Genomic DNA, 10,550 nt, shown 5'->3' with positions numbered 1-10,550 from the left:
TGAAACAGGACTATCTGATGCTTATTAGTTTGTCTGTTGGTTCCGTTCTATATGCTCATTTGAGTATGTGAAGAGTAAGCATATTCTGCTTCATCGTCGATATCTGCCTTGTAAATTTAGGTCAAATTAGGTGAGTAATGTCCCGTTCCCAAATGAGAAAATGGTATACAACAACGGAACAAGTAGGCATACTACCGATATTTTCTTGAGTTTTGAAAAAAAAATAACGTCTAGTTTTATTTTGTTTTTTTCATCTTCGACTACAATTGTTTACCTCTCCCTTTTGTGATGTCGAAACAACAACACATATTGATAAATCACAGGTAAATTGTCTCATCTATCAGTATAAACATGATATGATGATGTATTAACAGACGAAGTCAGTAGCTGTTCATTCTTACGCGAAACAATGAGATTTGTAATCTATGTGCTGACAATTTCGAATGATGGAATGGTCAACACTTAAAATGACATATTATATGTAGAATAAGTAGGGATTGCTAAATTAATATTCGGCCATGTATTCTCTGGTGTAATTTTTGTAAAATACTTTTTCTCCTTATTACGAGTTCATGCTTGCAATATCACGTTTTTATATTGTTGAGGTATGACGCTTGTTTCGTAATACCCTTAATACGCAAAATATATGTTATGTGTTCTTGCACAAAAAATCATCTTTTTTGCTTAACCACTTGTTAATATTTTCTTTTTGTCTTTGTTTTCTCATGGTTCTAATCGGCTCTTGTTATCACACATGTAAAGTCTAGGTTACTAAATTAATTCTACAGTATGCATACCTTTGTTGTTTTTACAGAATAACCATAGGACAATTTATCACTGCCTCGTTAATTGATTAATTTTGTTAATTGATGATTAACATCTCCCGGAACTAGGGAATCGAAAAAAGTCATTTCTAGTAAAATTAATCAATGAAATTAAAATTTATACTAAAACTCTACGTCAGCGGAATGATAATTTTGAATTTGAAATGTAAGATAAAATTGACGCATTGTCTTGTTGCGTTTATTTTTGTAATTCCAATCTCATGATCAAAACAGAACAAGACAGGAGTAGAAGGTAATTCGTGGCAACAAGGAACTTACGTAATTGTGGAATAGATGCAGAGTTTATTAGGTATCCATGTGTATATACAATGTCCCTTGTTAAGGAAGGGTCAAATGTCAGATTTTAACGTAAGGTAAATCAGTCATAGTAATAATCTGAGTTTAATTGCATTTTTTAATCCACCAAGATATTCTTTCCTTTTTTTTATATTCAGACACGTTCTGAAATAAGAATATAGCCATCCTTACTTTCGAAAATATAAATTTGTTTAATTTTCATTTGCTTTCGTCTTTATTTTTTGTTTGCCGTTTATAAAAAAAAAGTGCAGATTATATTTTGATATGAAATTATTAAATACAAATGTCCATATATGTGTTTCTTATATCTCTGATTTTATTTGATATAAGAATAGACTTATCAGATTCTCTACTTAAGGCATTATGTCACCCGTCTCTGGAATAATATATTCATATTGTTGTTGTAAGGTAATGATGCGTGGGCGGACGATCTTTCAGATAGAATTCTAACGTGGCAACATAAAACTTAGAGTACGTGACACTTCCCTAAGAGTACGTGACACTTCCCTAAGATACGTGACACTTCCCTAAGATACATGTCGCTTCCCTAAGATACGTGTCACTTCCCTAAGAGTACGTGACACTTCCCTAAGATACGTGACACTTCCCTAAGAGTACGTGACACTTCCCTAAGATACATGTCGCTTCCCTAAGAGTACGTGACACTTCCCTAAGATACGTGTCACTTCTCTAAGAGTACGTGACACTTCCCTAAGATACGTGTCACTTCTCTAAGAGTACGTGACACTTCCCTAAGAGTACGTGACACTTCCCTAAGATACGTGTCGCTTCCCTAAGATACGTGACACTTCCCTAAGATACATGTCTCTTCCCTAAGATACGTGACACTTCCCTAAGAGTACGTGACACTTCCCTAAGATACATGACACTTCCATAAGATACGTGACACTTTCCTAAGATACATGTCGCTTCCCTAAGAGTACGTGACACTTCCCTAAGATACGTGTCACTTCTCTAAGAGTACGTGACACTTCCCTAAGATACGTGACACTTCCCTAAGAGTACGTGACACTTCCCTAAAATACGTGTCACTTCCCTAAGAGTACGTGTCACTTCCCTAAGATACATGACACTTCCCTAAGATACGTGACACTTCCCTAAGAGTACGTGACACTTCCCTAAGAGTACGTGACACTTCCCTAAGAGTACGTGACACTTCCCTAAGATACGTGACACTTCCCTAAGAGTACGTGACACTTCCCTAAGAGTACGTGACACTTCCCTTAGATACGTGACACTTCCCTAAGATACATGACACTTCCCTAGATACGTGACACTTCCCTACGTGACACTTCCCTGACACTTCCATACGTGACACTTCCCTAAGAGTACGTGACACTTCCCTAAGATACGTGACACTTTCCTACGATACTTCCCTTCTCTAAGATACATGACACTTCCCTAAGATACGTGTCACTTCTCTAAGAGTACGTGACACTTCCCTAAGAGTACGTGACACTTCCCTAAGATACGTGACACTTCCCTAAGAGTACGTGACACTTCCCTAAGAGTACGTGACACTTCCCTAAGATACGTGACACTTCCCTAAGAGTACGTGACACTTCCCTAAGATACATGACACTTCCCTAAGATACATGACACTTCCCTAAGATACGTGTCACTTCCCTAAGATACGTGACACTTCCCTAAGAGTACGTGACACTTCCCTAAGATACGTGACACTTCCCTAAGAGTACATGACACTTCCCTAGGAGTACGTGACACTTCCCTACGATACGTGACACATCCCTAAGAGTACGTGACACTTCCCTAAGATACATGACGCTTCCCTAAGATACATGACACTTCCCTAAGATACGTGACACTTCCCTAAGATACGTGACACTTCCCTAAGAGTACGTGGCACTTCCCTAAGATACGTGACACTTCCCTAAGATACATGACACTTCCCTAAGAGTACGTGTCACTTCCCTAAGAGTACGTGGCACTTCCCTAAGATACGTGACACTTCCCTAAGATACATGACACTTCCCTAAGATACGTGACACTTCCCTAAGATACGTGACACTTCCCTAAGATACGTGTCACTTCCCTAAGAGTACGTGGCACTTCCCTAAGATACGTGACACTTCCCTAAGATACATGACACTTCCCTAAGATACGTGTCACTTCCCTAAGAGTACGTGACACTTCCCTAAGAGTACGTGGCACTTCCCTAAGATACGTGACACTTCCCTAAGATACATGACACTTCCCTAAGATACGTGTCACTTCCCTAAGAGTACGTGACACTTCCCTAAGATACATGACACTTCCCTAAGAGTACATGACGCTTCCCTAAGAGTACGTGACACTTCCCTAAGATACATGACACTTCCCTAAGATACGTGACACTACACACGAAGAGTTGACAGTAAACGGAAACATGCAATACTTCGACAGTGGCATTAACGGATGTTGTCCCGTCTCCGTATATCAAAAAGTAGTATCAAAACCACACAAGTTATATTACTTTTAATGCTTTTTAAGCACACATTCTTGATAACCATATATCTCCTTTTTCGTATTTTCCCATTTAAACGAAACGTAAAAAGATAAGATTCTTTCGAGCGATAATTTTTTGCAAAGTCTTCAGAATCTGTTGCGCAGTGACATCAAATTCAGAATTATTTTTGTCGCTCGGAGTTATCGTAATTTTAATGATAGAATAATTAAAGAAAACATCGAACAGGTTCATTCATGGAGTCTCATTACAAATTTATTTATTATGGTAGTAACTTCACAATACTGTTAATGACTTAATTAGACGAAAAGGCGACACACAAACGTACTCACTGGAGAAAATAGGTATCATGTCATAAAACGTCAAATCCCATTTCATAAAATGTATAACACTTAAATTGACATGTTTGTAGTTAGTATCACCAGTATATTATACTAATATGAAACTTTTGCCAGTCAACACTATGGCGTCACTAGGGCGTAACGTCTGCCGATACCATAAAGTCACTCGTCCGTAACAACAGCATTTTTCATTCATACAAAGGTTTGTTTCTTATACGTGAATAAGTGTTATATCACTTGAAATAGACACAATAATTATTTGTCTCCCTCTTTATTTGCATATTAGGATCGACAATGTACAAGTGTAATCGTAGTAAAACATACAGGACATTCTGTACTGATATTATGACGATAATTACAACTGTTTTATATATTATGTAAATTGTTTCTGAGTATCTGTCATCATTTGCAGTGAGTAAAAAACAATTTAATTATTTAATTATAAAACGTTAAAAAATTGACAAGTAAATTAAGATTCGCATTTAGAGGTACACCCTTTCCAATATCGTTATGTTCAATCAGGGTGTTAATTAACCATTGAAACATCCAAAAGAATGATGACAGACATTTTATAAATTCATTCATGTAATATTAATGAACTCTTTCTAATGAAATCATTAATTGTCGTTGGGGGACTTATCTTCCTAGATTTTATGGGTGTTCTTCATCAGCAAATTCATACTCCAGAAAACAGTTAAAATATGTATCAGTACATTTATTCATCTATAATTATCCGTGAAATAAAAACAATCAGCAGCAAATCAATATTATATCTAAGTATTTACAACAGGTACCACTTCATATTGCTCACTTCTGATGACCCGGATGGAAGGGTCATACCTCGGAAGGAAGCCGGCATACCCAGAAAAAAATCCACCACATAAGTCAAGTGACTGCATAACTTTTAAACATCCAATCCGTGTATCGAACCGTCAACTTTTCCAATCAGATCAACCTTGAACGACATAAAATGTTTCACCAATAAAAACTTATTTCAATACGGAGCGTCAAATAAAATATTAGGATCACACTTCCTAGCAAACATGTTCTTATCTATTTTCTGTAGTGTTAAAGAAGCCCTAGCCTGTGAGACATGATGTATCCAGTTTTATTCTATTTTATTTATGTAATTGTGCTATTTTTTCTACATATTTATTTAAGATGTCTTTTGATTTTTTTCTTTTTTTCCTTGGATTTATTAAGCTTATCGTGTAGTGATCTTGGCCATTTTTTAAATAATTCTTTTTTCCGGTTATGATAACATGAAGAACCCGGACATTTAAAAACTCCATGCAGGTTACTTTGGCAAATTATGAGTGTGAAAAGTCTACCTATATTGTAATAGATGCACAGGCTCCCGATGTATCTTGGATAGCTACTTCCCACAATAGCGAATGGGTTACATTCTAACAGTTTAATCTTACGTAACTATGATACTAATTTCCAGCTATTTAAAAATCATAAGACTATGAACACCGATTTCGACAATTTTAAAACCAGAACTGAGAAAGTTCATCAGCCCTGATTGATAATCACATTCAGGACAATATCCGTTTAATTTATTGGCGAGTTAAATATTAATTCAGTGTGATTTATACAAGACGCCAGTACAGTGGTTAAATCATAGTGAAAAATTGAATGAATATGTTAATTTTATGCATCCACATGTACTTCCGCGATTCGAGCTTGTCAAACGTTTTTTCCGAGTACTATATTACCTAAATTTCACGGGGATTTCTGTTTGGTTAAGGTTTTACAATGATGAGGCAGGGTACTAAAACATTCGTAGATGGGAGCGGTGTGTGTGATTTTATTACGTGGTAGTTTAATTGTTCCTCAATTTTCAGGACATGACTATGTTGGATCTAAAGTATTTTAAATATTCTTTTGGTTCTAGAATATCTGTGTCTGGTAGGATCACAATCTCGCACTGAATTCCATTAGAAGCTACTAGATTAAATATTCGCGGAGTATCATTTAGAACAATGTAAATTGTATTTCATTCTTTCAAAAGGCCCGTTTTTAACCCAGATTTTGATTTATTAATATATGGCTGTTCAATTGTGATTATTAACATAATTAGATAAAATTAAATAAAAGATGAAACTGTATTTATTTATTATGTATTAATGAACATGTATTTGAAAGTATAACTCACAATTTAAAGATTTTTATTGAAAATAAGTAATTGCTTCAGAATTTACTTAATTTTAATTTTCAGTTTTGCGTGGATATAGAACCATAATGGAAACAAATGGATGGAATAAAAATATTCTGACTTTAAGTTGTCATGCACATATTTTCATTAGTATATCACATATAAATCATAGTTTGAATACTAAAAAACGCATTGTTTTCGAATCAACTTTCTTATCATCAGCGTCTAAAGCAATTGCCGAATGGCGGCATCCTTAAGTGTATCCCTAAGAAATTTCTAAATATTCAGGTTTTAGTAACCTTTGGTGATATTTAAAGTTGCCACAGTGATCTTCTTCAGAGCAAAATTAATTCATGTATTGTAACGTGATTGTGATAAGGTCTACTTTGTCGTCGTGTTATCAGAATCCTTGTTCCAACCTTTAGTACTTGATATTAAAAGAATAAGATTTGCACGGTAATTGTCGTTTGTGATGCTTCTGGAACACTGCATCATTTCCCGGCATTAAACGTCTTCCAAATCTTTCCAGCAGTTCTATTCTTGATCTCGTGGACAGGATTATGGTTTTGAGTTCATTTCTATATAATTTTGTTGATTTTTCACGATGGAAAAAAAAATCCACTTCAATAGAACATGATATGGTGCATAACGTTACTATTTGTTACAAAATATATCTACGAATATTCATGCTCATAGCATGGGTTTTCAATTACAACAATGACACGTTTATTTCCGTTTTCTTTAGCCCGTCAATTTTGTTATGAATTGATACACTTAACGCCTGTGCACCTGTATAACACAGCTCTGTGGTTTGTAACAGGTGTACTTCGTTGCAGACAAGGGGCAGTAAACGTGACGCTTCGTTTCCTTTACGAAAAAGCATCTATTGTATCTGTGTACTTATCTTATACAGGGTTTAATCTGACATAATATCAATCCCGGCGCAATTCACCTGATCACTTTCTTACTTATTAAAGTCCCCATATGATAAACAGGTAAATTATATGTCTTTTTTGAGCACATTCACGCCATCATCATTTTTTTCAGATATAATTTTTTTGTAATATTATATAGCATATTAGATAGCAATAGAAAATTCTAAACCTACAACCACAGTTATTCATGATATCGTAGTTCTGTAGTTATAACAAATAAATAACAACAAAGGTATTTAATATTCAGCATCTTAAAGCATTTTGATATGGTATAGCTTTTTAGGATTCCAAAGGGTCCGTATTTTCTCCATAGCAATTTATTACATTAATCCCCTTTATATTTTAACATTTGGAGGTCAAAATTAATATCATATATGAAAATTACTAAATGAATTCATTTATCAGTTAAGTGCATCTCCTTATCCAAATTTTGACATCTCTTTTGATTACTTGGCATTTAGATCGATTCTTTGGATATAGAAAGTGCTATTTACTTGTATGTCTTTGGTGCGATATATTGTATTGTATACTGTTCATATACATATACTTGTACTAGCCTGGTATATCAATTTGTTTTACTTTAATTTTAATTAATTACATCACCCTAATGACTTGGAATAAAAACATGATATCCGCGTTGCTGTAATTAAAAAGAAATGACGTCATGCATTATCACTGTTAAATGATTCCCCAATATATTATGTAGTATGTTTCGTTAGGAATCTATAAATATATTTTAGAAAATCAATGAATTCTTTAAATTGACATATTATGTCATCGGCTTCTGAATGTAAACTTCCAAACAACATATGATCTGGTTACCTTCCTCATCCGTCGAGGATGCAAGTGCCATCGTACTTTAAATAAGATACTTGTGAATGAGGAAGTGGCAATAAAATGAAAGTATCAATTTCTAACGTTTCACCTTTAACGATACAAGATAACAATGTAATTGTGGGTGGATCTTGTTTAAACCCGATGTGGTAAAATGATAAGAGAAATAAAGAAAAAAATAGAAAGAAAAACTTTATAGGAAATCTCATATGAACATCATTTGATTTTGCAATATATTTGTTTTTAATTTTGAAGTTACAATAATGTGTTTACCTTTTCGACACAACTAGGTTTCAAATATTGAAGTTTGGTTTAAATGGATATGTTTTCTCGTATGTGTATGTAGCAAAATATATAAAATATATGAAAACTCAACACTGTATAAGGTTCAGGAAATAAGTGTATAAGCTTGTTAACACATTCACATTTTTTCACCGAATCTTTTTCCTACTTCTTCAATACAAACGTATGTTTTCTACATGTGGTTATAAATAACTTGTCCATATGACAACTGATTTGTTATCATTAAAATATTAATATAAACGTTATTTACACTACAACGATTGCAAAAAAAGTATATCTTATGTCACACCTTTTGGCACAGGGATTCAATACCTTTCACCTCCTATCGGGGAATCGACCTCCGGCGGTCCGGATGAAATGCATTGCACAACAAAAATAATTTATCATTAAATCGACTGAAGTCAGCTATCTTTGTAATGATCATGGTTTATAAATATAAATATGCAGAGAAGTATTTAATACTAAAAATATGATACATTAACAGACTGTGATAACTGTGTCATTTTGATACACCTCTGAAACATCAGAGAAGATTTTACAAATGACAATCAAAGTGAACGGCGCTTTTCAATCATTCATGAAAAGATATATTAGAACCAATAAATGAATAAACCTCCGTCCTACAGCTGTTCATACATCCAGGACAGCGGTGTTCAGGGCCTAAATTGTTGAAATTAAAGAGGGAAAGCAACACTGCCCGAAACAGATGTCCAAGACCAGGCGGGGGTTGCACTCACCAGTGCATTCTGCAGATTTTAAAAGAACAACAAGTTTATGTGTATATTCTGAACAGCACGACAGTATAAATGTATACATGCAACTGCGGAAATGTCGTTTATAGTTTCATATATTCAACAGAATTAAGCATTAACATAGTACATTCCTCTATGCCACGTGTCTAATTGAAGACCTTTGAACCTTTTTCTCGAAAGTGACATCAAAATCATAATTCCAAACCATGATTGATGAATAGAGGGCAAAAATGAAAATAACAAAATAATTGTATTCCAAAGTGTAAGTGTTTGCTGCTTCCCCCGCCACAATATTCGAGGTTAAATATGTCACATTTACTAAATAGAAGCCTCTCCTATGTAAGGAGATATGTATGAATTGTTATTTTAAGTCTTTGTCAATAAAAGGCAAGGAATGCTTTTTCTCTTTGTTTTCCAAATATTTATTCATCAGAAATCTTTCGAGTAGTTACTAAAGTATGGAATTCTTAAAATAAGCCATCAAAAACAAGTTTACAATATCCTTTAACGGATCTGTTACGTCGTTAAATGACAAATTGAACTATTTCATCAACATAATTAATGTTTGTTTTTCTTAAACCAAATTCCTTAACTGAATTGTAATGTCATTAAATGTTTCAAAAACTCTACCAGGTGGGTGGCTTAGATCCAAAAATGGAGTCGCGTCCGGAACGGGAATTTCCAAATAGCCCCCACACCCATTAATGTTTTCCTTCTTTTTCCTTTCTGAGACCTCAGGATGTCTTTCTCTTCCTAAATGATATTCTAACCACAATGGATGTTAATTGTAGACGTCGTTGTGTAATCAAAATGTAATAGGATGAGAAATGTATTCTATTCCTCTTGTGACATTTGCTTTACAGCAAGTTTGATTAGCGAAATATTTCATTGGTCACATGAATGGCGAGTTAAGAATATCTTTACAAAGGTGTGTACAAAGATAAAATTGGTAGTGTTTTTCCGAGAATTGTCTTTTTCATAATTACTCTGCATGTTATACGAGATACAAGCTGCGTTCCCAATGAGTACATGTGTAGTTCCTGTGATAATTTTCACGTTATGAATGATGAAATGCTGGCATTAATGTATTCTGTGTTATTCATAAAGAAAGCGTCAACAAATAAATAATAAATTGATAAATAAATAAATGCTTTTATTCGGTTCGAGCTTCGCGTAATAATGATCTACCTGCTGAGATATTGTCAGCATACAGAGTCAATTTGTTATACTTGAAATATCAGATAATACACAATAGGAATCACCTTAGTGAAAACCTTGTCAGTGTAGTGTAGCAGCAATTATGAACACATTATTTATCAACTTATATAGCTCTTTCTGGCACGGATGGAAGTGTGCATTGGGGTCTTTAAGTTGGTGGAAACTGGAGCTTCTAGAAAAAAATCTCTGAGGACGAACATATGACACCACACCTTTGCTTTACCAATTAGGGAATGGATCCATTGACTCCTGAGATAACTACAGTATTTAGCCCACCGTCCGACCATCCCCATGATAACATAAACTGCCCAGGTACATCGTGAATTCTATTCAACATCCTGGTCTATAAATATACTATCATCTTTCTAGTAAAGGTGTTCCT

Source organism: Ylistrum balloti, unplaced genomic scaffold (genome assembly GCF_031769215.1).
Source record: "Ylistrum balloti isolate Yb309-2 unplaced genomic scaffold, AGI_CSIRO_Ybal_v1 Utg370246, whole genome shotgun sequence".
Classification (NCBI taxonomy): Eukaryota; Metazoa; Mollusca; class Bivalvia; order Pectinida; family Pectinidae; genus Ylistrum; species Ylistrum balloti.
The sequence above is the reverse complement of the archived record's forward strand: the minus strand, read 5'-3'. Positions refer to the sequence as shown.